The 27,822-nt window shown below is 44.6% G+C and overlaps 1 protein-coding gene across 17 annotated transcripts in view; it reads right to left on the bottom strand.

Moving 5' to 3' along the window:
* Positions 1 to 27,822, bottom strand: part of ATXN1 (ataxin 1) — a 218,355-nt gene that overhangs the window by 168,414 nt on the left and 22,119 nt on the right. For 10 of the 17 annotated variants that reach the window (XM_080579215.1, XM_080579227.1, XM_080579216.1 and 7 more), the window contains exon 3: positions 20,509 to 20,608. The exons of the other annotated variants lie outside the window; for them this stretch is intronic. The gene's annotated coding sequence lies outside the window, so the exon portion shown is untranslated. The remainder of the gene's footprint in view (positions 1 to 20,508; positions 20,609 to 27,822) is intronic. 17 annotated transcript variants of the gene reach the window in all.

Here is a 27,822-nt window from a genome sequence, read left to right as displayed (position 1 = left end):
CCACAGCCAACAGCAGAGGCAATGAGCTTAAGGACCTTGAGAAACCTACCCTTAAATATCTGCATTCTTCCTCATTTCTGCGTCTCATCGCAAACTTAAAAGCCCCTCCCCACGCAACACTGACAATAATACCCGTAGCGAACCAGCAGGCAGAAAAGAAACGCAGCTGTACGTGTAAAATTCATGCTCAGGATTTAGGAAGACGCTCTGATCTCATGCCTCTGCCATACCACGATTAACCAATTCCCCCAATGGTTAACAGCTAGTTTCCTCTCTAGTGATGCGACATACTATCTCGATTCACACGATACCGGATTCCCAAGGCTGCAACTCATTCAGAAAGCTAGCACAAATGCCACGTCCAATTTAAGGTCTAAATGAGGCTTTAAAACACAGGCTTGTAACTGCAGAAGCCTCGTGCCAGGCTGCTTGTGAGGGGAGAGCATCATCCGAGCGAGCCTTTCTGCCCTCAGAAGCCCCAACCTATCTGTTCAGCGTGAGAGGCGCAGCACAGGTAGCCGCAGAGGACTGCTCTTCTGCATCTCCTCGTGATGTGGAAGGGAACAGCGATTGGTCCCGAGCAGATCTGCATGGCACCAGTGATCTATTTATACAGCTCTAGCGGGCTGAAACTCTGCCTAGAAACTGCAGCCATCTCTTCAGCTCTCACACTGAAGAGGCTGGTTGTCTCTAATTCTGATTCCCATGGTGTTCCCTGCAAAAATGACAATTATTTTAATTTTGCGTGGGGGAGAGCTGCCGGCGTGCTTTGTACGTCTTTCTATACACCAGCTTCAAGATTCTTACACCCGAAGGATGTAAGGATTATCCACTTTGTCACTGGGTGTTACATTCCACATCTGTGATTTACAATATGGCCACCCAAATTAGATCGAGGATAACACTCCCCTCTGTTCGGTCCAATTAGTCAGTAGGCACTGATAGTTTCTCTTTTTTTCTTAAACATATGAAATGATAAAACAACAAAAAATGCCATTTAGAGTCATACTATATCCAACTGTCATTTGTAAGACTTTACTGTATTATTAGTCAGAGCTTCTGGTGACAATGTAACCCACAAGACTGAAACTTGAGTGGTTTATACATGTCATCAGAGCTTTAGATAAAAATGCTGCCTTAGAAAGTGGGAGTATTTAATTTTTTATAATACTTTTGTACTAGTATAAAGTATTCACTTAATTTACATCAGTGACTTCTTTTCTTAAGGTATTTGTATCTGTTTGATCTTTTACAAATATCTAGTTCTCTTCTTCAGATCTAATAATGCCGAGCACTTTGAAGACATTTTGCTGGGCTTATTAATTAGAATTCCTACAAACCTTTAGGGTTTGGGTTTTTTTCTTTCCTCTTTTTTTTTTTTTCCAAACCAGGGCACAGCACTTGCAAAAGCAAATTTGCACCACCCACCACCCCCCCCCCCCCCTCCAAGTCTCAAATTCATTTTATGAAGAGGCAGGGATTAGTTATGTTACTTGGTAACAGCTGCTCGGCGTAGTGGCTGGTGTTAGGTCTCTGTACAAACTCATGTCCGCAGACTGTAAAAGGAAAAGCGACAAATTCTCTGCTCCAGCAGAAAGGCTAAACCCCACTGAAAACCAGCTGTGGAGGAATGCGGTGACTCAAGGTCAACAGCCAGAGCTGTGGACACTACCACTAGTCACACAGCATTATTAATTACGTACCAGAACCTGATTACTGACTTTTCTAGTACAGAAAAAGCTCACAAAAATGGAACGTTATCAGAGCATAACACATTAAAAATGTGCTTACTGGAATGATTACTGGACGAATCAGTTGATTTTATTGCAATTTTCTACCCATTCATACTGCTCCAGTGCTGCTTCCCCATGCTCATGGATGCATGCATGCACACACACGCACAATTTTGGGAAGTGAAGGACTAAGAAATAAGTTTTATGAGCAAGCAAAGAAGTTGAAATTAAAGAACTGATTCATCAAACCAATTTCCGTTGTCTCCAGTGGAGCTTGACTATGGTTAAAGCATTTTGTTGAATCAGGGTCCTCAAAACATGGGGCTGCTCAACTTGTTTCATCTGATCAGGACTTTATGTGAAATGTAACACTTAAAAGGGACTAAAGGTAGGGAAACGCTCAGGTTTAGCAAATGAAAACCTTGTAGGAATTCTACTAGTTAGGAAAAACCCCGTAGTGGCTTCGTAAATTTTCATCACCTCTAGCAGTTTTTGAATAATGCAGTGGCCTTTTTGGCAGCTTCATGAAGCTGTAATCTGCACAAGAAGTTCTACAATGTCTCAGCACTTCCTGGGGACTTTTAGCAGTAGGATAGTCTTGCAACACAAGCAGAGATTAATCATTTTCTAATGCATAGTAATAAATAATGTATCCCCCATAGTACATAAATTAAAGCTGTAATTCCATCCCGGTTCTGTGATGACACCAGAAGCCCAAGATGGAATTTCAGCCTAGTTATGACCAGTCAGGATACACATTATTCCTTAAATTATGTTCTGAGAGTTGATAATGAACTGAGAAGTTCTGAAGGCATTACCAAAAAGAAATAACGTGTAATTACAAGCAGAAAGCAAAATTATTGTCAGATATTGTTTGCAGATCTTGCTAAAGTAAGCAATAAATCTCATCCCTGAAACGCCCACTCAGCATATTTCTAACAAGGCAGGCAAAGATCACTACTACTATCAGAAGACTGCAAGTTCTTCTAGTGCCATACAGCAATGCCCCCGACAGCCACCAGTAAGAGACCACAAGTTACAGATCAGGTACCAACTGGGTGCTGTACTGTTCAAACTCACACGTACACTTACGACTCTGAACCTAGCCTCCCCCTTGAACCCTACACAGCATTTTACTCAAAAGTCAAATAAGCATCCTACAGGTACACAACTACAAGTACAAAACACCAAGAGGAAGTCACAATAAGCCCCAAATCTGCATCCCTGTTTGACAATAAACCTACCAAACAAGCAAAGCGCTTGTGATGGGAAGTGTTTTGTGTTCTTGATGATTATGTAGAAAACGCAGTCTAAGTTCTTAAAGATTTTCATGAAGAACACAGTCCCGTATCATTTTTTCTGCAGACAATTTCAAGAAAACTTACAAAGACTCTAAAGGCATCTTACAACTTTAATAACAAACACTTTAATAGAAGAAGTTTAGAAGTATGAAGACAGAGAGCCAAAACAATCATCTATCTAGAGTCAACTGCTGCATTCACCCTGGACTTTTGATACCAATTCCTATGATTTTTAGCAAATCCTGCAAGATTTCAAGTAGGTCTGGAGTCAGGTTTTTTTTTTTTTTTTTCTGAGGAAAGAAGAAAATAACCTTCTGACCATCTTATACAAACAAGGCATAAAACTTTACAGCATCTCCCATGGCTTGGAGTGGTTCCAGGTTCTGAACTTTTTTTCATGGTATTATTCACAAATTTGACCTTTTCTCCCAACCCTCACCGTTCTTGATAATGTGAGAATCTAAGTCACACGCACTCTGTCTTGCTCTCCCCCTTTAAATTGTTAGCTCACAGAATTGTAAGAAAAAGTAAAGGAGAAGCCTAAAGATCATGATAAAACAGTCAAATGGAGTGGTGCAAGAAGTTGGTATTTTAAGAAGCTGAAAATGTTCAAGCCTAGAGTAACTGTTTTTGAATACCAGAGGCTTCCCCACAAGCCATGTATTACCTGTTCCTTACCTCTCAACTCTTCCCCTTTCCACTTCCTTCTTTTGACGTTACGTAAAGTGTTCAGACCTGAACACCTGGACTTACATGCCTACATTCATATAGGAGCTCCTTAACAGGAATGGGCTAATATTCAAGGGGCAGGTCACCTGGAAATAACTAGCAATTTGCTTGTTTTCTTTAAATCACTTAGACAACCAGCAAAATTTAAAATCTAACTACTTACATGCCTACAAGCTGCATTTAAGGGCACACATCCTCCAAGAATCCATTTTCTCACCTTTTGCCTTTCATGGCTGTTCATACAAACAACAACGTATCGAAAAATCATGAGAAAACATAATCAGGACAAAGAAAGCAAGACAATCAATGCCTAGAGCTCCTTGCCTCCATGATCTCTACACACAAAGCACATCATCACCTCTAAATAGCAACCTGAAACCTACTCAAGAGACTTACATAAGACATGACTCAAGAACTAAAGCAATGAATGTCAAAACATTCAAAGACACAGTACCCTCTGCTCCTAGTAGTAAAGGAATAACTACTGGCAGCATACAAAGGAGATCTTTGCAATGGAGAAAAATACCAGTAAAAACTTTCTTGGAGATTCAAAACCATCCAAACCAGTGAAGCTACACACTTTGCAACAGTAGTACAATGCACGACTAGAAAATCTTCAACCAGATGAGGTGTTGAAGTTTTCTTATGCCTCAACCAACTGATAGAAGCTCCAGAAAAAGTAACGATAACCTAATACCTAATATATGCTTCCATCTGACTGCTACTGGGGGCTCAAGAAAGCAATGGTTTTCTCTGAGACCTCTTAGCTAGCAGGTTACATTGCTTGCGATATACGGTTCACAAGGAATGGCAGCCTAACACGGAGACTAAAAGGTGACCCTGTAAATAAATGTCAGCTGCAAAATCGAATACCTTTCCCAGTCTGAGCTGAACAAACATTGCAGTATTGACAATGTAAGCAAAATGCTGAGGGAAAAAAAAAAATTACAATGAAAAAAAAAAAAAGGGAAAAAAAAAATGAAAAAAAAAAAAACCACCCTAAGAAGAAACTAAGAGGGAATGTGAGAGGGAAAGAGCACATGGCAAACTTAATGCTAGTGTAACTCTGACCGATTCAGGTTCTTCCCGTGCTCATCGCCGCACCATCTGTGCTTAAATAAAAATGGAAGGGTTCCCAATCACGTTTTCTTTCTTTGTGCAAATACCATTTTCACATTCATATATTTAAAGGACTATGTGACTTATTGATTCAGAAATTAATCTAAAATGATGCTTATACAATAGACAACATATTGATTCATCATTTCTGTCCAGCAAACTGCTGAGGAATACCATCATTGCACTAGCCATAAGAACATACAGCAGAAATCGTTGATCAATTTCTTCCAACCTGGGACTTATGTTAAATGACTTGCACTCTAAAAAGACATCATATACACCTGAGTTTCAGCACTACCCCATTAATTGGCTTTCCTTCCTTGCTCATTAGCACAACGTACAACACAAGCCATGTATCAGGCCTCTTACCAGAAGCAGTGAAAATCTCAGTGCTTACAACCCAAGGAGGGGAGCAGACTTCATAACTGTGTAATCACAAGGAAGAAGAAGTGTTATTAAAGGATCCCTGTTTCTGAAACAGCACAACCCTGAAGAAACTCCAGCACTTATCACAATGAGCTGTATGGTGAGGAGTTCCCCCACCAACACCACATCCAGAGACGGGGACTTTGCACTGCAGACAATTCAAATTTCCCTCCTGGAAGAAGGAAGGGGAAGAAGGAAAAAAGACTTTTTTCATAACATTTTTGGATGATCAAACATTACTAACTTAAAAATACCCATTGCCAGTGAGTTATCAGGTTGTTCCAACATAGGCATTAAGAATCCAAAGCAGAAGCTGTTCCTGCCATCAGATTACTGCTAGCGATTCCTTCTTGACAAAATATAGGACAAATGAACATACTGCTAATACATACTGTGTTAATTATTCTGTGGTGCCATGTAGTAACCCTGACGGAAGCTCAGACGAATTGTGACGGATATGGACCGAGATGGTATTATATATAGCTTACATTTGTATTCAGTCAAGATGGCAGCTATAGCACAGGAAGACTGCGTTGTGAGGCTGAAATGAGCTTATGTTATGCTATTAAATACTAGTAATGGCGTGAAGTTCATAAAACCAACTTCAGCACTGTCCTGTAACTTGATATAGCCCCAGTCCTCCACTATAGATACCAGCTCCACGAACCATGTTAGCCTTTACGCTGTAAGCACGCACCAGGCCAGCACGCAGCACCGAGGACGCCGTAAGGAGCGAATGGCCACTTCAAGACACCATGCTGCCAAAACACAGCTTTGATTCAGAGGAAGAAGCCCCCTTGCCTTGGCTCCCACCAGCCACGGGCAGGTGGCGGGGTGCTAAACGCAGCAGCTCCTGTGGGCACACCGCACCCGTCGGGGATGAGCCGGAGTCGAACCACTGCAGCTCGTGATCGCTGAGATACCAGAACGCACACTAAACACATATACAGTTTGTAAGTTTACGTGGACTTATATACAAGCTCTTTCAACAAAAACACACGCTTACAACATACAGCTCTATTTTCTGACGCCAAAGTTTTGTTGCCTCCCCCACACTCCCCGCAAAGAAATCTCCGTTCACTTTCCTCAATCATTAATCATATTAGACTAATAAACATTCTGGCAACAACACTGTTTAAACAGCCTTCTCTCCACCCAAAATCCACTGGCAAATATTTTCACATACAAGAAGACCATCCCACAGCCCTGCCTTTGAACGCTAATCTAAACTGAGCTCTCCGAGCCAGCACAGTGAAGAGCTGCACTTTGGGAGGGGGAGTGCAGAAAAGAAATGAGAGAGGGGCCTTTAAGATGAAATAAAAATAGACTCCCTTGATCTTACCATGACATGGCCCAGACATTCTCCCTGTGGGGGAAAAAAATGTTTCTTACTGCAGTGATAGTTTTTATAACATTTTCTTCTTTTCATTTTCTTTTTTTTTTTTCCCTGTGCAACTTTGCTTCCTGAAGAATGCTTTATATAAAAGACGCGACATTTGGCAACCCAGCTATGCTGCTTTGTGAAATTCTTTTGGCAAGTGCCCTACGTGCTGACTGCATTAAGCACATTGTTTATTTATTTATTTGTTTAGGCAGAAGTCGAAGGGAGCAAGCCGTAGAAGTAACGCACGACACGGCGCTGCTCCCTTCGAGAACGGGAGGGAAGGCGGCGAGGGAGGGGCCGGAGCCTCGGCTTTTGGGAAATCTCACCATCTGAGAGGAGATGACTCCAACCTCAAAGCGTTGCTGCAGCTCTGGGGCACGCGCGGCGAGCTCCCGGATCCCAAGGCATTTAGCAAACATCAATTAATTAATTAATTAAGCCTCAATTCCACAACAAAGGCCGGTAGCATTACACATCTATTTTGCATACGGGTAAAACGAGCCACGGGGTAAACCTAAGCCCGCGCTGATCTCGCCCCGTGTCCCGAGGCGGGAGGCACGCTGCCTGGCTTTGCCACGCAGGAGGGCACGGCACCGCCGCCGCCCTCGCTTCCTCCCTCGCTCCCCGAGCGAAAGCAGGAATGGGGAAGTCTCCCCGTGCCACCGTCTGCCTGCGGGCACAGCCACGGCACAGGACCCCATATACAGCCTGGGGTTGCATTCTCGCAGAGGCAACTCCACAGCCTCCAAAGGGTCGAGGGCTCGAAGCAGCAAGCCCCGTTGCAGCCTACCCGCACCACCACCTGGCCAGCAGGACGGCCGTATGCTTGTGGTCTGGGGCTATGGAACATATTTATGCTTACCAGAAAACAAGACACTTCTCAGAAACAATGGGATATTTTGCTTACGACCATGATTAGCCCCATTTATTTACACCAGGGACCAGCAAAGCTTGGTAAGGCATCCCAGGGGACACACAGCAACTGCAATTCACAGAACTGTAAAGCTTTCAAGCTGAACTGGAAGGAGAGATGGAACAGGAAAGGATGCGACACACCTGCCCAGGGACAGAAACAAATTCCCGAACATTTTCAGGCCAAACTGTGAGCAGCAAAAGGCCCAGTCCATCCAAACCAATTCTTTGATCAGCACATACACCATCAGGGAAATGCTGAAATGCAGTCTGGTGCCTTCCAGAGGAAGCTACCAAACCTCTGACCAATGTGACCTGCTGCAGAGGGGCACAGAAAGGCATTTTTCTCCATCCCAGAAAGCTGAGACAGGCCTGGAGAGCCTGGTGGATCAGGTGGTGCTGCTTCAAAGGCAATGTCTGAGCACACAAACAGATCTATAATGCACATATCCTTTGGAAAAGTTTTAAGCAGTTTGGTCTAAAAAAAAGTTACATGTTTAACATTAGGAAGGGGTTTCTACACAAGTCTACGAGAGGCAGCATTCACATCATTTGTTTGGGCCCCTGATAAAAAAAGAGTTTGATTTTGTTCCTAACAAAAGAGAATTGACACAGCAATGTAAATGTGTCTTGTCTTTTGCTAGAAGAGCGTGAGTAAAAACTTCTGTCCCACTTGTTCTAAAACTTCTTCCTGCATTTTCTGACCTTGATTTCTAGGCCATTTTCAATGACATCAAGGTAGTTATCACAACAGCAATATACAAGCCCAATTCTACAAGATTTATTCAAAGCAAAATGACTTTAATCAGACCGCCAGTTTTAACAGAAGTTCGATGTGACCAAGGGCTCAGGACAGTAAGAAGCAGACCTCAGCAGTCAAGTTAACCACAGAGCAACCTTCACCAACCATCTGTCCTTGGTGAAGCATACACCAAGCTCTCCTTTAAGAAGGGTTTAGGGATCTGAGCACTGGAAAGGGCCAAAGGGACAAAATCCATCCACACAGAAGTCACTGGCAAAATTCCCCTCACCCGAAGGAGAGAAATGCCGTAACTTCACAACTCATTCTCTTCAACCTGAAAGCTATAAAACAGCACTTCACGTAGGGGGTTCAATCCCAGTACACCAACAACAGACTGCCCACATGGATGCTTGTCTTGGGCTAGGACCGATTCTAGACGTGCAGGCCAAAAGCAAGCAAGGGAAACCTCAGCATGAGTTGTCTGAAACTATGGTCTCATTAGCCCAACACGCAGGCAAAGCTGAAGTCAAGAGGTTTTGGTTCTGCATGTGTATACTAGATAGCAAGATAATGAAATACGTTGTCCCAACACAAAATTTCACACCAAAATATTAATAAACACGCTTTTACTTTAAATAACTTAAAAAAAAGAAAAGAATTATTCTCCACCAAACACATTTGTGAAGGCAACTAAGAGGGAGTAAGGTATTTTAGGATGATAGCTCACTAGCCTCAGGTACATGGTTCAGAGATGCTCCCAAAGAAAAAATTACACAGGTTAAAACTCAGTTACAGGTGGTTTACTTGTGGGGGAGGATGAGATTATGACAGAGGGGTAAGGCTTTGGGGGTAAAGGGTAGGACAGGACAGCACAGATGAGAGGGACGAGACTGGGTTGTTTTTGGCCTGACACTCGCTGAGAGAAAAAACAAGCGTGAGTCATAGTAAAGGTAACTCTAAGTGTGATGTGACTGCAATGGAGAACTGAGCAGACCACACTGCATGAGTCAGCAGCGCAGATAAAAAGGGTGATAAGAAGCAGCAGATGGGACGTGTCTTTACTAAAACAGCCCTGCAGGACACAGGCCTTCTTTGCTCTAATGCAGCGTCCGTGCCAAGCTGCCGCGCGCTGGCGCGTACACTCGTGATCCCATGAATCAAAGCAGCCCGCGCACAGAGGTTAGGAAAGCAGCAGGCAAACAGGTGCAGACAGATCCGCAGGCAAAAAGGCACAGGAAAGCAAAGGGAACACCCCCCCCAACACACACACACACACACCCCTCAACCCTGCTCAGACAGCGGGGTGGGGAGGAAGGGATGGGGGGAAGGAAGCTGTCACCGGGCTCATGGCATTCAAGCTGGCCGCCGGCCAGCTCTGCTGCTCCTGCTGCTCACGCTGCCTTCCCAGCCGGCGGCTGCAGCACGCCGGTCTCCCCGGCCACTTTCTGCCTCCCCAGCCGGGAGGCAGCCGCAGCAGCATGGCTCTGCTGCGTCTCGAGAAGCCGAAAGGGCAGCCGGGGCTGCTCGCCGAGCTGTGCTCCGCTTTGCCTGCAGCTCGGACAGCTCTGTGAAACTCCTGGGTTTGAAAGCTCTTTCTGCACAGGATTGCAAGCCCTGCTTTGCTGTGAGAGCAGAGCTTTTAACCCCGAGAGCCCAAACACCGTTTTCTTGGGTAGAAAAACCATACGATCATACCCAAGCCCACATTAGCTGCAAAAATGCAACTTGCCACCCTGACCACAGAAACAACTTGCAATGGCGGTTCTTCGCGGGGAGGAGACTGGCGCTTTGAACCCGGTCAGAAAAGACCAGGGCCCCCTGCCACAGCTCAGGGGAGGACAGAGACAGGAGGTGAAGCTCAAATCGCCTTTCATCTTGCTTCTTGGCTGAGGTAAATTTATACCCTGCCTGCAAGGGGGTAAGACGGAAAGTAAAATGCTCTATTTTTAGACACAAGATCCTGCTTCTTCAGGTTCATCTAATTTCTAAGAAACAACCCTTGGCAAAAGGTCTGCATTTGAGGGGGATGAAAGATGACTTGTTTCATTTTCTTTTAGTGCAGCTCGTAGCATGACTAGCATAAATCTAAGCAGCTCTGCTTTAGCCACATATACATGCCAGCTGTTTCTATTTGGGAGAGAGTCCCTATATTCTAGGAATATAGAATATTATACATATACACTCGCACACGTATTTCATTTTTCCTAATCCATCCTGCCAAAATAAGCACGTTGTGTCCAAGTATTTCAATGGAGTTAGAAGGTGTGCCTATCCCACCCCCCGCCCCAAAACATCCCTATTTATAGCTTTCAAAAGCTGGCGGGTTTGCCAAGGAAGAGCAGTTGCTGAGCCTCACACGGGCTGCAAAGCAACAGATCTGTTGTAACAGATTAACAGGCAGAGAGAGAGAGACAGGAAAGAGACACACTTTCCTCCTCTACACATGTCCTTGCTCTCAGAAGCGGCTTCGCGGAGATAATGACAGTAACAGCCCGTCTAAGGGAGCCGGACCGGGAGCCAGGGCCCATAGGAGCCCCGAGATGGCGGCGCTTGGCTCTGCGGCCTGGTCACGCACTGCCCTAGGCCGCGCGCGCAGGCTCCCGGCAGTAGGTAGAGGAACTGCTCTCCTACGGACATCGCAACCATTAGCAAAGGGGGAGGGCGGTCAGCGTGCAAGAGAAACGGCGAAGTTAGTTTTCATTTCCTGTCGGTTTTAATCTCGTCTGGAGGCTTTGCTCGCTGCCACTTCCATTTTACGGCCTGCCTGCAGAGGAACCGCTCTGCGCGCTCGCTGGCAGAAGGTCCCCGCTCGCTGCCGTCTCTGGTGCTCCTGAAATCCACCCCACCCTGCCCACCATTCACTGGCTGCAGCAGCAGTGAATCAGCCTGCAACCACAAATCACTGTGCTGGTCTGCCCCTCGGAGCTGTACAAACAAGCACACGTCTGATTAGAGCTTCCACTGGCGTGCTGGTTGAAAGAGGAAAGCGCACAGGATTCATGGAAGTTGATGCATGACTTTTTTTTCCACGGTCTCACATCTTTCCCTTACCCTTCAAAGGGTCTAGCCATCCAGAAACCCCATTACGCTCCTTTTACTGCTGGTTTTCTCACTCAGTGGGCTCTTTGATATCCTTTGAACTCCTGATGTGAGTGCTTCTGTGTATTCTGCAGGCGATTCCAGAAATGCACTGCATAATTTGCACATGGACATAACAGTGCCTGCTAACCTGATGACAATTAGTGACAAATTATGATCGCAGCTCAGGCACAAGCTCAGAGAGGACTCCCGTGTCCTCAGCCTGGAGAAAGTGCTGCACCGACAGAACTCTTCAGCACGGAGGCTGCTAAGTAGTGACAAATCGATGACAAACCAGTACTGATAGCTCTGCAAAAGAGGTTCATACGTCTCTCAGCCACAGCCCCCTGGTAATACACACACTTCTGCACAACCCCTTTCAAAAAGAGTCATCGGATGCACTCAGCCATCCAACACAAGATGCAAGACACAGCCAGGTAAGGGTGACACCCTGCATCAAAGGTGGCTGAGGACAGACAGGCGCTGAGCTAGGACAGCAGAAGGCAAAGGTGCAAGTGACAGAGCACAGGGTTCACGTTGCTGAGAGTTAACCAGCACAGTACATGCCAGGAGCAGTAACTTCCATCCTGGGTGAACTGTGATCGGGAGCAATGCCAGAGCGTGCGCAGCAGAGGAAGTCATGGCTAAAAGAGATGGAATAGGGGAAACTACCTGATCCTCAGCCAGAGCACCTCTCTGAAGATTTATCTCAGCACCACATCCTTAATTCCTTTACCAGTTTCCAAGAACTGGCAGTTCAAGCACGCAGTAAAGGACGAAAATGAGCCTGCCTTGTATCTTTACATTCAGTTGATGTTTGCAAAGCCCTCTGAGAAGAAAAGCACCAGACTCCACAAGCGATCGGTGTTATCACACTTGATCCACATGTGCCTGTGAGCTTGCTGCCCTCCATGGGACCAACAGCCATCGCTGCAGTCCTGAAGGGACAGTGGCGTAAACCAGTAAGTAGCATTTTGCTTGCCTTTTTCTGGGAGAGATTATGTAGCTGTAGCGCGTCAGAAGACAAAATTGCAAACTTCATTCCTAAAATCTCTAAGTAGTGCTCAGTCTCACTTGCTGGTTTACAACTGGGTAAATTTGAAACACAGAGTCACTTTCATGAGACCCAAGAACATGACTGGGAACTCACTGGAAAAGCCCCAAATCCTGTTCCACTCCTCTATCCGCTGCAGAGAGTTATTCTCTTACACTGACCAATGTGGACCTTAGATTACTGCTATCTACATGCTGAATAATAAATGATTTCTCACTTGCTCACTCCTATGTACACACACACAAACTTTTTAAACATTAGAGGTTAATTTCAGGTATGCAAAATCTGCATTGTGAGTGACTAGCCCTGGGAAAAAACAAATAAGCAGAAAAAAAGCGCCTAAAATTCTAAATATTCCTCTTGGCTACTGAGTAACTTTCTTAAATTAAGAAAAAGAGGCCGAAAGGGTACCCCCCAAAGACCTGCACTTCAGCAGGCTCATGCTCTGTGGTGCATTCATCCCCATGCTGTCCCTGCAGGCCTGGCTGCCCAGCACAGTGTGGAGGAGCAGGGCCAGGGGCTGAGCAGGGGGAGCCTCACGCCCTACGAAGAGGGATGGGTGGGCCTGACGGTTCAAACATACTAAACTTATTCCTATACAGATGCACAAACACATGGTACGGGTTGTTTTTTTTTTAAAAAATGCTTTTATATATGTAAATTAACACATGCATTTTAAAATTAGGCTGTGGTGATCCACATTACATTCAAATACTGTATCAATTGACACCATCTGAATTCAGGGAATTATGGTCTTACTGCTAAGTCTTGAAGAAAAACAAACCTTGAAACTGACAGAAGTTATTGACCACACTTCTTAAAATCAGGCCTGACTGAATCCTACATCAGCTTTCAGTAGCTGTGGTGTTTCTTCTGCAAGGCCAGAGAGAGTATCTTCTTTATTTCAATGCATTCAACAGCCCAAGCTAAACACTTACCTCAAATAAGAGAAAGGAACTGGAAGTTGTAAAATAGGAGTTCAAATACTTTCTTAATAGAAGTGATGTGCAACAGTTCAGGATCTACAATTCACAAAACTCTCTAAAATACTGTGATCACACACACACACACACAAAAAAGTGGTTTAATGACTGTAATTAATTGCAGTGGCTTAATTTTAATGCAGAACAAGCTTTTTTTTCTTTTTTTTTTCTTCTTTTTTCCCCCTCTATTTCCCAGCTCCTATTTTAAGTAAGCATTTTGGTTATGTGACAGAAATGTTTCATAATCTCCTTTTTGTGAGCTTTTGCTGAACGTTTATTTTCATTTGAATGTAGCTTGATACAAGTCACATGCAAAAATATAATCTTATAAACAGGGAACTGATAACACACCACTGATTATAAGAAGAAGTAGAAAACTCTTGAGGCCCCTAGAAATATGCGTTGGACTATCTCACTGATGGAACATCTGTAGAAATATAACATTGTCTAAGTTGGAAAAGACATATGAAATTATTTGAAGTACTGAAAGCATCCCCTTCTTTAAGGACAATACATAAAAAGAGTAAATGCAAATCAAGATTTAGAAGCTGATTGTTTTAATAAAGGTTTCCTGCTTGCAGATTTTAGTCACGACTGAAATCAGCATTTAAATCCCACCGAATAACCCCCCACAGCAGGAGCAGTGCTGATTCATTTCTCATGAGATGGGACACTGAAGATCATGAAGAAGAGTGTTACTTTACTGATGCATGGCAGATGCACTGGGACAGAGACAAATGCACACTAGTATTTTAAATTTAAAAAAGGCAGGAGGCTAAAATATATGCACATATGTGCACGTGTGAATGTACGCCCTTGTTTTCTTATCACACTAGATCACAGATCTGAATAGCAGCAGACTAGAAGAAGGAAGCTTTTGCCCAGAGGTAAGGGCCAGCAGCTCTCGAGCATTCAGGGCAGTTCTCCCAGATGCAAAATAAGCGAGGACTGGCACAGCAGCTAGTTTCTCTGAGTAAGCACAGCACTGCGTGGCCAGAGCTGCATGGCTGGGGACATGACCACGTGGTGATGTCTGACCGCTCTGGGTTAGCGTGGATCCTGCCAGGATTATGATAAGCCTTGCTAAATCCGTGCTGGGCACACAGTGACTCTGCGCTGTCCTCCGCCAGTGCTCCTAGTCCCAGGATGACAGTGACAAAACAGCCCTCAGGGCTGTCAAATTGGGAGCCACACTGAGCAGGAGCAAAGGAGCCTAGCTGCTCTCACCAGACTCAAACAGCATGGTCCTACCTTCTCAGGAGCCTCACAGAATCACAGAATGGTTGAGGTGGGAAGGGACCTCTGGAGGTCACCTGGCCCAACCTCCTGCTCAGGCAGGGCCACCTCGAGCGGGCTGCCCAGGATCATGTTCAGGAAGCTCCAAGAAGGGAGCCTGTCTGGGCAACATGTGCCCGTGCTCTGTCACCCACGCAGTAAAGAAGTGCATCCTGGTGACATCCTGCAGCACTGCTGACTGTTCCCACTTGCTATGGCAGCACAGATCTCCTCTGCCCTGCCCTGCCCTGCCGTGAGGAGGGGAGAAACTCTGTTCCAGAAAGAAAAAGAAAAAAAAAAAAAAAAAAGCCTTTTTTCTCCTGTGGCAGAAACTGAGTTAAAAGGATCCAGGGAACTTGCAGAAACTGGCGAAATCACAGAGGTGATCCTCCAGCAAGAATGAAAGGAGGAGAGTATCCACTGGGAAAGCATCAGCCATTTCTCAAGGCAGGAAGTTACACTCTGCAGAAGAGCATCTCCTCTTCCCCCGCGCCACCCCCGTGTACTGAACGCCAAGTGCACGGGGAGGTGCATTCACGGAGGCTGCACGAGCTGCCAAAAGCTTTTTTGGCTTAAGCAGCAAAGGGCGAGTTTGAGGTTTGCTCTACGATTGCTGTCTCATGCGCTTAACGTAACAAGACAATGGAGGAGAACAACTCACACAGACAGCAATGAGGTAATTAAAGCCTAATTCTGCTCAGCCTGCTCCCCGACTCCACACAAAGCAAATACACGAGTGCAGCAACACCTAGGTTGCAAATACAACATCACGCTCCAGCACAAAGCTGCCGTGCCTCACGGAGTACTGCTGGCTTTACTACGGCCACGCTATGCATTAGCGGGTACTGATTGTGTTTGCACAATATTTCAACAAGCAGAGCCAACCAACATCACTTCCTCTATTTCTGTATACGAGTAATATATTTACAGGAACAGCCTTTTGAAACGTTCCAGTAAAATTAGCTTACTCACAGATTTTTTTTTTTTTAAACTAGAACAGAGAGCAGAAGGATAATATCATCATCGGGTTTTGTGCATAAATCAGTCGGCTATTTACCGCTGATGTGTTGCAATAATGAATTGCCACTATCTTTTGAGTTAGTTGTTGTTATTACAGTTTACCTAAGTTCACGGGATCACACATTCGCGCACAAAAAACATTCCTCATTATTTCCTGAGAAACGACCTTCAGAGGCATGTATTCCACCTCCTTCCCCAAGGCAATGCCCAAAATACTCCTGGAGGAGGTTTGTCTGTTTTATAAAAACCTCCGGCGATGATGCTTCCACAGCTCTCTCAAAGGCAAACGACTGCAGCACCAAAATACCCTTATCACTTGAGAGCTTTCTTAAATGCTTACCTACGCCTCGCCACCTCCAAATTAAGCCCGTTTCTTCCCATCCTAACCCTAGCAGTCCTGCAGTTCAGCCTGTTCCCTCCCTCCCCACAACAGCCTTCCACATATTTGCACACTGCTATCACGGCTGTTACTGGCCTTCTCCCATGTAGACTAAACAATCCTAATTCTTTCATCTTCTTTCCCAGGTGGTGTTTTCCAAGTCTTTGATCATTTTCACTGCCTGCTCTCTCTGGACGTCGTCCAAGTGGCTCTCTACTAGGCTGTACCCCAAACCGGGTGTTGGGCCGCTTCCAGCACCGAGCGGATGGGGTATTTTGTGGGTTTTCTTTACACATCCCAGAACAATGCTTGTCTGGGGAAGGGAAGGGAAGGGGAAGGGAAGGGAAGGGAAGGGAAGGGAAGGGAAGGGGAGGGGAGGGAAGGGAAGGGAAGGGAAGGGAAGGGAAGGGAAGGGAAGGGAAGGGAAGGGAAGGGAAGGGAAGGGAAGGGAAGGGAAGGGAAGGGAAGGGAAGGGAAGGGAAGGGAAGGGAAGGGAAGGGAAGGGAAGGGAAGGGAAGGGAAGGGAAGGGAAGGGAAGGGAAGGGAAGGGAAGGGAAGGGAAGGGAAGGGAAGGGAAGGGAAGGGAAGGGAAGGGAAGGGAAGGGAAGGGAAGGGAAGGGAAGGGAAGGGAAGGGAAGGGAAGGGAAGGGAAGGGAAGGGAAGGGAAGGGAAGGGAAGGGAAGGGAAGGGAAGGGAAGGGAAGGGAAGGGAAGGGAAGGGAAGGGAAGGGAAGGGAAGGGAAGGGAAGGGAAGGGAAGGGAAGGGAAGGGAAGGGAAGGGAAGGGAAGGGAAGGGAAGGGAAGGGAAGGGAAGGGAAGGGAAGGGAAGGGAAGGGAAGGGAAGGGAAGGGAAGGGAAGGGAAGGGAAGGGAAGGGAAGGGAAGGGAAGGGAAGGGAAGGGAAGGGAAGGGAAGGGAAGGGAAGGGAAGGGAAGGGAAGGGAAGGGAAGGGAAGGGAAGGGAAGGGAAGGGAAGGGAAGGGAAGGGAAGGGAAGGGAAGGGAAAAGCTGCCTGCTCAGCAGAGCACTGGCAGCACATCTCCCAGGGGACAAGAGAGCAGGACACGCCACAGGCTGGTTTCCTCTGGTGGTCTGGGAGCCAGCTGTGATTTTTAACACCCTATTCAACTAAACCAGGCCAAACTGCCTGCAGCACGGCCCAGCTCCAACTCACAGACCTTCCGCTGCAGGACCACTGTTGAGTCAGCCATTCCCCATCCCATGCCGTGCAGCTGGGTATTTCTACCCATGCACAGTGCTTATGTTTGTCCCTTCTTGTTGTTTTTTTCCCCCAAACCATTCGTCCAGTTAGTCAGGGCCACTCTGAACTTCAGTCTTGCCCTCTGAGGAGCCTGCAGCCCCCCTCCGCACTTCCTATCCTATGTAAATTTAATAACTGCTCTCACTGCTCCATCAATCATTTCAATAATGAAAACAATGAGTATTACCAAAGCCAGGACAGATCCCTGGGGAATCTCACTCACTCCAGTCTTGCAGTTTAACAGCAAACTGAATAACTACTTTGAATAGTGCCTGGTGAAATTCTCTGCACCCACATTACAGACTGACCGGCTAGCTCCACAAGCTGCTTAAGAGAGCACCACGTTAGAAAGCACCCAAAGCGCCCCATTAAAGGTAAAACAATTTCATTTCCATCAGAAGTTCAATTACGTTGTCACAAGCACTGTTGGAAAGTCTGTGTTAAGTACTGCCGTAAAAATATATAGCACGCTGGTAGTAAGAGGAATAGGAGTGATGACAACCAAGCTTTAGGATGGCAGGAAGAACTGCAGCTCAACTGAGAGAGACAGCAGGAGCCTGATTTGGCTTCCAGCAAGAGAGAGGCTTGGAAGAAGCAAACTGAAACCCAGTATAAAAATGACAGGAATTTCGTACCTGCCATCAACTGCTGCTATCAGTAAAAGAAGATTCAATCACAGAGGTAGCTTAAAAAAAAGCACACACAAAACCCACAAAAACAAACAAACAAACAAACCACTTTCTTAGCTCTTCCAGATATTCTACTGATAGCATCCCTAACAGCCTACCCTGCTCACGGACCATACACATGCTAGACACCAAAGATCACGACTCCCAGAACCCAGAAAAACGGTTTCATCAGCCACTAAAAGCATCCCCAGTGCCACACCAGAACCAGAAGCAAGTGGCAGCTGCTGGTGCCTGAAACAAGGAGAAAGGGTAAGTTCCATGGAAAGTGAAAGGTGAGGCAGCTTTCCAAAGCTGGCTCCCTCTGCTTGCCGAAATAGCAATGCCCTGCCCACGCCTCGCTGTGACTTCTGCGGAAGATGCGCTTGTTTCCCAGGAGAGCTCACTCTCGCAACGCAGATGTGTTTTACTGAGGCAATCGCCTCCCGTTGCGTAATGCAACCCGGAATTAAACGTTATATGCTATTTAGTATATTTCTAAAATGTAAACCAGAAGTTACAGCCGAGCTCAATGACACTGCCAAGAATGTGAATGCTGTGATTTTAGCGGGGAAGAACATATTCTCCTCCCACAGCTTACTCCGAGTCGTAATTTTTCCAAACTCTGTTGTCGTTGTCAGGAAAACGCGAAGTAACACATCTGTGCTGCTTTCCTTTCGATCTTTGGCAACCGTGGGTACCACCAGCTCAGGACCTCACGCTGCTGCACTGCCCACAGGTGTTCTGGTGGCTGCACTGAGGTACAAGGAGCTGGATCGTTCACCTCACGTCCTGCACTACTGGGGCAAAAATCATGAAGAAAACCCCCTGGCAGCCATTTCCAGTCACCTGCTTGAACCAGAAGGAACAAGACTGCAAGATGCTGAGGAATACTTTGGATTTGTATTTTTCCTATAGTTTCCAGGAGTTGCACAATGCTATTCTTCAGAAGAATACAGGTCCCTTCTGAAATGTATTATGCATAACCCAGTTTTCCATGGCGGAAAACTCACCACGGGAATACTGTTTGCTCATACCAGCAACGTATCCCAAAATTACAGTCATTTATAACCTCATTTCATTGACAAAAGAAATAATATCGTTCTCTTCTGACAAATATCAGTACACAGAAAAAGTAATGAATAAATGCCTATAAACAGGTATCAAATAAAGCAACTATCAATCACTGTAACAAAGTTTTAATTAAATCATATGTTAAGTAAAAAAACACTGAAGTAAAACCAATCCACATAAACCAAAATCAAAATAAAAATCTGTCACTCATGCCAAAGCAGAAAAAGCACAATTCAGAGCACTAAAATATCATAACCTGTTAACTGAATGGTCATCTAATTGTTATTTGTCAAACTCCAAGTTTGCTAAATGAAGCCAAACGTAGGGATTCAGCAAAGTATTTAGGCACGTGCTAAAGTACATCTGTATTTTAAGAATGTTTTTAATGTGACAGAGAGCTTAAAACTCTGGAAGTATTCACATATTCCTCTACAATGATTTCTTTCTAAGAGAGAGAAAATATTCAGTTATCTGCACTGTCCACATTTTAGTATTACAAATCAAGTCAGCATTTAGCCTAAGTTGAATACATATTTCTGGAGACACATTAGAAAGAACCCCAAGGATTAGTCCCAACACAAAAGGATGAGGGAGTTGCCTGCTGTCATCCTGCCAGTTTTGCAGAATAGAAGAGTTAGCAAATAAGGCATGAAAAGATATGAGCAAAGAAACTCATACCTGCGAAAAATGCAGCAACATCAGGTGTGCAATAAAATTATAGTAAGTAGTAACAGGCCCACAAGAATTCACAAGAATTACTGGCCAGCTGAAAGCCCTTTTGGCCTCAGCTGGCAATACCCAGCACCCTTAAAGCTGGCTAAAACCTCCATTTCATCTGCTACTGTAAAGTAAAGGATATTGTCTGTTTTTTTTAATCCCTTACGTTGATGCTAACAGCGATACCAAACACACGCACCTTACTGCTTTAGGGAGGGCCCAAAAAGTCCTCTCTTGGGCTTTGAAAATCTCTCATTCATGCAGCAGACAGCTTTCACAGCACAGTGAGTTACAGAGCAGTGAAGAAGGAAGAGCATCATTCAAGTATGTGGGTGCATGCACACAAGCGTGCAGGGAAAGTGAAGAAAGAGGCACACACACTGTATGATAATTTTCTGAATACGGCAACCCAACCACAGACAGTGCAGATGGACAGTCATGTTGTGAAAATACAGAGTTGATTCAACACCACCATGTCTAGCAAGACGGGCTGGCAGGTTTCACAAGGCAAAGGCTACCTCTGGGGGTGGGGAAAGATGCAGGGGGGGTGAGGAGCTCTGCGCCAGCCTGGAGCTACCTTAAAAGTCACTTTAATTGATCTGATAGATAAAATTCAACAACAAAAAGATAGGGAAAAAGAACAAAAAGGCTTAACTTACTGAATTAAGACACCACTTTAAGAGGTTTCCCCACTTTCCCTGCTGTAAAGCACTTCTGAAAAATTCAGCCACTGAGCTACTGCTTTTCTTGACCTTTTCGCTGAAAGAGAACAGAGTAAAAACAGGAAAGAGCTAAAATGATATGCAATAAAGATGCTTCATGTTAGGAAAGTCATTTGAGTCACGGCTGCAAATTCAGTCTGTGTCAGATTTGCCAATATAATGCTTGCTAAAGACTATCTATTAACAGCACCAGCAGTCAAAATGAGTGTATGGTCTCTCAACACAGCACACCATATACCATGCAGCTCTACAGTATTTGCCTCTGTTCCTGGTTTTCTGCACCCAAAAACTTACTTCAGGTATTATGATTAATGTATAATAGCCTGAGTCCCAAGGAGATTTGCTCTTCTGATTGCCCTTTTCTTAACAATAATGCAAATAAATATGGAAATACATCTATTGTCTGAGGAATCCTTCCACTAATTTTGTTCTTTGATGGTTTGGCTGCTTTAGCATAGCTAGGAATCAAGAGTAAAGTGGATCATAGCTCAATATAGAGTGTGGTTAATCTTCCCTTTGCATAATGCTGGTACACTATGGCCCAAATACCAGAGATTTATTTGATGTGTACATGCTTTCAAGCATTAGTAAACAAGTTGCAACCCATTATGAAAGAAGAGCGGATCCAAACAGTTGTGAAGCTCTTTATATGTGCTAGACTGACACAGGCAGACTAATATACTTACATTTGCACGTGTGCTAACTTTTTAATTTGGGAGACTATTTCACCAAGAAATACTGTTTTTTAAAATATGACTAAAAGTGCACCTGAGATTACTTCCCATGTCCTGCTGCAGTATTGTCTGAAGCATGACAGAACTGGTAGTTAGAGAGGCACAGTTTTCTCTTTATCCTTTTCTAATTGATTTTATTCCTCTTATCCACTTAAGCGCACGGAAGTTACTTATATGTATCAGTGCTCTTTAGATAAGAGACCCAGTGTGAGCCTACAGTACTTTAACACATAGGCAAAACCAACCAAGCTTTAAATGAGCCATTTGCACGATACGGTGCAATTTTTCTACCTAGTAAAGAAATATGACCCCGTGCTCTGGCGCTGGCATTAGAGGACAGTACCTAAGTCCTTGCCCCTCACATATACGCGTGATTTTCAGCAGTTCTCCCGGAGTTTATACTGCACTCATTGACACCCGCATAGGCTGCAACCGGACAGCATCAGTCACTTGCTGTTTCTGGCCCAGATTTTACCCTCTTCTGTGCTAAACACTAACTTGAAATGACTCAGGAATAGTTTCCTCTGGTTTTTCCCCATAACGAAGAAGCCATGACAGGGGTAGAAAGAAAACTGTGGGCAGAGGGAGAAGGACCTTTCAGCCAGCAAATCAAAAATCTCAGCTATGGAGGGAATCCAGCAAACCTACACTGCCAGAGTGGGCTCCTCAGATGAAGTCTCAAAACTTGGTGGCAACTAGCAAACGGACATAAAAGCATATGCCTCTGAAAGCAGTGCTGTGAGAACAAACACATCAGTGACTGTGAGACTCCAGGATACCACAAAAAAAAAAAAAAGTAGCGCAGTAAAAAGAGAGGATGCCAGTGTCTCAGATAAGCAGTTATGGCAATGTTTACTTAAACTGTTCTGCTGAGTTGTTCCCATTTCAAACACAAAACTTTGATTTAAGGAAGAGACTTGCAGTACTGTCTTCGTATTTTTTCCCCCTTCAAAGCATGAAAGTACTTCCTTTTTCAAAACCAAATGAACAAAGTTTACATCCAAACCCTCTCAGACCCCCAAATCTCACATCTGAACTCTATTAAAAGCAACAGTTAGTCCAGCCAAACACTCCAACAATATATTTAATAGCCTATAATGTTTCTAACGCCCTGCTGCCTGAAGTCTAAGATCTGGAAGACAAGCCAAGCACAGGCACCCAGGGGCAGTGACCACGACAGGGAATGTGCACAAAGACCTGGTTATCTCCCTTGGCTCTGCAACCACCACTCTGACCGGAGCAGGTACTCTCCCACTGCAGAGGGTAGGAACACAGCCCACCTCTCAAGGAGGAGGGGGCCTGAGGCAAGGAGATGAATCAAAGATGACAGTTGTGCCAAGCTTGTAAGCATGGAGCTACTCTTTCAAACCAAATCGTACAGTTTTGTGTGTGTTTTGTTATTTGATTTTATCAGACCCCATCTTTCTCCTAGCCTACTGCTTCCCTCTTGCCACTTAAGGTTCCTCCCATTCATTCTTACTTCACATTCTTCAGGCTGGAAGATTTCTCAGATCACTTCCCCAGTTCAACTACAAATAAACTTAATGGAAAAACTTCTGGACCCCCCTCGGAATTAGATTGGCCATTTGCCTTGTGCTCAGGTATGAGCATGCTGCACATCCAGCAGTACTCCTCCCTAGCTGGCCTAATGGATGCCTAGGAAAAGCGTTTTGATGCACACTTGCTGATCGTGACACTGGAAAACACAGTTCATGCTGTCTCCTGACAAAAAGCCACAGCACATGTTCTTCTATATAAGGTGTACGTGTAGAAAATTAAAAATATCTTTTCTAGTAAGCTATGCAAAGCAGAAACAGCCTCCTGGTACTATTACAGCTCACTGGAAGCTAAAATCATACTAATTATATAGTTGACCGTGAACTCCAGCAAGGCTCCACAAATTCTAGGTGTCCTAGAACGAAGAATATTGCTTGGGTAAAGCCCCTGGTGGGTGCCTCCCTGCCACCACGTGTGGGCGAGTCCCACGAAAGCATTAGGGGAACACAGCTGGGAACCACAGCTTTTCTGCCTGCTGCCCCTCCTCTGCTGTCCTGCATCATTGCACCAAAAGGTGAAGGACAGGAGCAAGGCCACACCTTGCTGTTTTTTTTTCCAGGGCATCAGGAGCTCCAGACTGCATAGCCACATACACCAACAACACTCCTGCAGTCATTTTTAGGTCTGACATGAACCCTGCAAGGGCCAAAAGTCTTACCCACAAATTCTCCATCCCCTTCAGAGCAAGACCTTACTCCCCTATGTTGCACAACACTGTTCTCCACGTAAGGCTTTTCTAAACATTGAGCCTCCTACTGATGGGCATATTCCACTGACGCGCCAGTCTTCCTGTTCAAGATTAAGCAAAATTGTGGATGATTCCACAGCTCGTTTCATGTTATCGTGCCAGTGGGCTGATGTGAATTTGTGATGAAGCAACAGAGGATGCACATTCAGATATGAACTACGCTGAACTTTCAAGACTAGTTCTTCTGTTGTGGGCCCATCTAGAAGGGGTGCAGTGGAATTTTTTAAAAAGCTTTCAGAGACATTGAAAAAAAAAAGGAAAAGAAAAAGATTATTTGCATAATATCTAAATAATGTAATGCAGGCTTTTTCACTTCCACGCTTCGGTATCTAAAAAATGGCCAGTGGAGTATGATCATGTACTACAAGGTCAGATGAAGGAATGGATTCCCACACACTGACAGCAACAGTTTATTGCCTTTCATAATGAAAACAAGCAGAAAATATTTCACTCTGAAGGATGATTTTCCAGCAAACTCTTGAGGTCTCTGAAAACAGCCATAACTACTACACTGCTACTAGCAGAATGTTTGGTAACTTCACAGAAGACATTGTATTTTAAAGATTACAAAGTTACTGAGATTAATTACTTTATTCAAACAGCAGAGAATTCTGGATATCAAAAAACTGCAGATATATTCACAGAGAAAGACAGAGGTGTCAACCTATTGCAAACCTACATGAAAGAAGCAGGAGAAATGACGTGAAAATGAAAGAAATGTAATTAATAATCTACAACGTAATCAGGAAGATTGAAAAGATAACTTTATGATCTCCTTTGGCCTATGGGAAGACTGAGCAGGCTTTCTTTATCTTTGTCAGTTTGCGCGTTGCTCCCCTGGAGAAGCAGCTCACAGTCAGCAGGTCCACAGACCACAGCCACTGGTCACTGCCACCACCACAGAGCACAAACTAGAAGCCACCGCTGCATTACAAACCAATTAACCAACGTAACCAGTGATGCTTTACAGCCCGCAACCTCCAGCCAAGACTGCAATGACGTATGCTCTCCCAAAGGCCTACACGGTGCAGCACCGTCGCATCCCCACAGGAGCGCCATTAACGAAGGACAGCGCAGGTGCTTTCGCCCAGCCACAAGCTCCGTGGCCAGGAGCAAGCATAGGGCCTCTCTGGTCCCTGAGGCTTCAGGAAAACCTCAGCTGGTCCTGCCACTGAGATGTCCCCCTCCTGCACAAGGGGGAGTTCGCAATTAGCACTGTGTGAGGGCTAGCAGGCCCTGGCTGCGAACAGGGCACGGCTTGCCTCCACACCTGAAGTGTCACAGGCTTGCCTGAGGTGAAAGATGAGAGGTGAAGAGAGTGGGATACCTGCAAGATACAAGTGTAACAATGCATTTGTTTATTTAAGGCCCTTTATCACACAAAGATCCCACAGAGGTTCAGGTGCTGTACACAAAATAAACCTGCCACACTGAAGTGCAACAGAAAAGGGTGGGCAGAGGCAGGCAAGAAAAAAGATAACCTGGTCGCCCACCTCCGGGCAGTTCCCAGTTCCTCAACAGCATGCATGTAGACAAGGCCTCAGCTTTCGTGGTTTCAAGCAAAAGATACCTAACGCTGCAGTAACCTACTCCCCAGTCTCCTAACCGCCGCTCCAGGAAGGACAGATGGCTGTCAGTCCACAGTTCCATCATTTGAACCCCTACTCCTGAAGGTTAAGAGACGCAATACATGTAACTTCTCCAGATTCAGTGAAATTAGTCTCTGATGTAGCACTAGCTGTCCAGCACTTTTTCTGAAAGGCAGGGCAATGGGCTGCACCCTCAGAGGCAGGGCATTCGGCTAGCTGGTTTCAGTGCTTCACACGTATTAATGAACGAGACAGCAACGATGGAAGAAAACTTTCTGGGTTACAGTCCTGACTTCAAGGTTTTAAAATCACTAGCTGGGAAACCCACTCTCCAGCTGGCTAATGATTCAGCCTTGAAAGCAAATATTTAATAATTACTTAGTAAAGGGAAGTTGTGGACAGTTACACCTCAGGGTATTTCCAGAAATGACAAGTATTTTAAAATGCAAATTTACAAATTCTGCAGCATACATAATTTGAATATCTAGTGTACATCCTGGCCACATACCATACTGCTAGCAAATACCACAGTGGGAACAGTTTTTCCAGGACTACATATATCCCCAATGACACATTAGAATGCAGTTTTAAACAACAATGCAAAGATAAAACCATGCTGCCTATGGCACGCTTTAGAGCTGTTACCATATTCTCTGTCAGTAATCTATGGATTAATAGGGCCCTGATGCACTATAACACGTTGGCCGCTCACAGCTCCATGGAAGATTATTCTCTTACCATGAACATTAGCTGAGGATTAGGCATATGTCACAATTATTCATTCAGATTTTTAACTTGGTCAACTCTAAGATACTACAGTTGGTGTTTAGTTTTTATTATTATTATTTAAAGATATGATCCTAATTCCATTAATTTGCACCAATATCAAAGGAGTAGGTTCATGCTCTAAATGAGAAGATTAATGTTATCTTAACAATTTATTTCTGTCTCCCTAAGAGCAGCTATACTAGATAAAAAAATACATATTCATTTAACCTATTATTCTGCCACTGATCGTAGATGCAGCTGATACTTAGGGAAACAGTTGAAAAAATAGAGCAAGTATAGGATGTAAAAAAAAGTAATTTGTTCCAGCATGATTACTCCCGTTTTTGGCTGTGCTCAAAATCAAGATGCTTTTCTAAATCTTGCTGTTAGGAACAGGCAGTAAAACACATCTATATAATCATCTGCAACAGCAACCCATCTTGTAAACAGGCCAAAATCTCCTGATTATTTTGCTTCCTTGGTTTTAATTTAGAACAGAGTGGATAGTCAGGTGGATAACTGGCCACAAGATAAAATGTCATTTACTGGTTAAGACCTGACCTAAGATGTGGGAGATTCACCTTCCACTCCTTCTCGCTCTAGAGACTCCCCATACCACCATCAGCATTTGAGTCTGTGCAAAATGACTTCAAAATAATAACAAACTGGAACACTTCCAGAACAACATTTTCCATCCACTCTGTAAAGGCTGTGAATCACCTAACAAACAGGGCAGCCCTGGAGAGATTTCCCATGTGTTACTATTTTGCCCAGATCTCCTTAGCAAAAGTGAGGTTGTCCCTACCACATTCAGCGACTCGGGCCGGCTACAACACCACCAGCATCAGCTTGGGGTCAAGAGCCTTCCTGCTTTGTGTCTGCGTGGCGGCAGTGGGGGATTTGCATTACTTAACAGAAGTGCTGTTGTTCCAACCTTCGGACAGGAAAGCTGACGACCTTCAAGGATTCAGTATTCCCTAACATCCCTGTTGGGAAACGGGTGGTTTCTGTGTAGGTTACTAGCACCGAGACATAAAGGCACTGCAGCAGTTCTAGTGACTTGGCCAACTTCTCTTCCTAGTTATAGTGGGTGACACACAGCAAAAATGAGGCTGCTCGCACTTCAAAATGCAGAAAAGCACATCTTTGTCATAAATATGTTGAAGTAGCTAAAAGTAGTAAACATTTCAGAAGATAAACTATATATACATATTTAAATATATACCTACCTTTTTTAATTGTCTGATAAGCTGTTTGTGCAGAGAAAAGCATTATACTGTGCACAAGTATGCTAAAATTACATTTGCATTCTAAAGATAAAAGTTACCATTAATCACATCTGAAAACAAGATTCTGAAAGTTCAAGATATATTTTTGAAGGGAAAAAGAAGTCACAAGTACCAAAGTGCTTTCAGAAGGGAGGCTGACAAACCATTTCTTCCTGCCCACCCCCCCAAAAGAAAACTTAAACTAGCTTGCACACAGATACCTAAAGAGCTAGATACGAACTGGGGCAACCTATACCAACAGTATAAAGCCAAAAGCATGTTCCTACATACTCTGTTACAGGGAATTTTGGAAAGCAATGTAGCTGGTGATAGCACTGATAGGTAAGTGACTTACCAAATCATCTACGTAACAACATAATTGCCAAAAGTTATCAAAGTCTTATCAACAGTGGGGCACCATCTATAACAACACTGCACTACACACAGTGACAAAACATAAACAGAAATATTCCTGTTCCTCATGTGGGCTTGGCTTTGGCTGGCCTCCTCTCTTTGCAATGTACAATATCAGTAGTGATTTTCACCAGTCTCCATCTTTATTTTGCATCCTTTCTGGGAGAAATTTG

Source organism: Anser brachyrhynchus (assembly GCF_964034855.1).
Source record: "Anser brachyrhynchus genome assembly, chromosome: 2".
Classification (NCBI taxonomy): Eukaryota; Metazoa; Chordata; class Aves; order Anseriformes; family Anatidae; genus Anser; species Anser brachyrhynchus.
The sequence above is the reverse complement of the archived record's forward strand: the minus strand, read 5'-3'. Positions and strand labels throughout refer to the sequence as shown.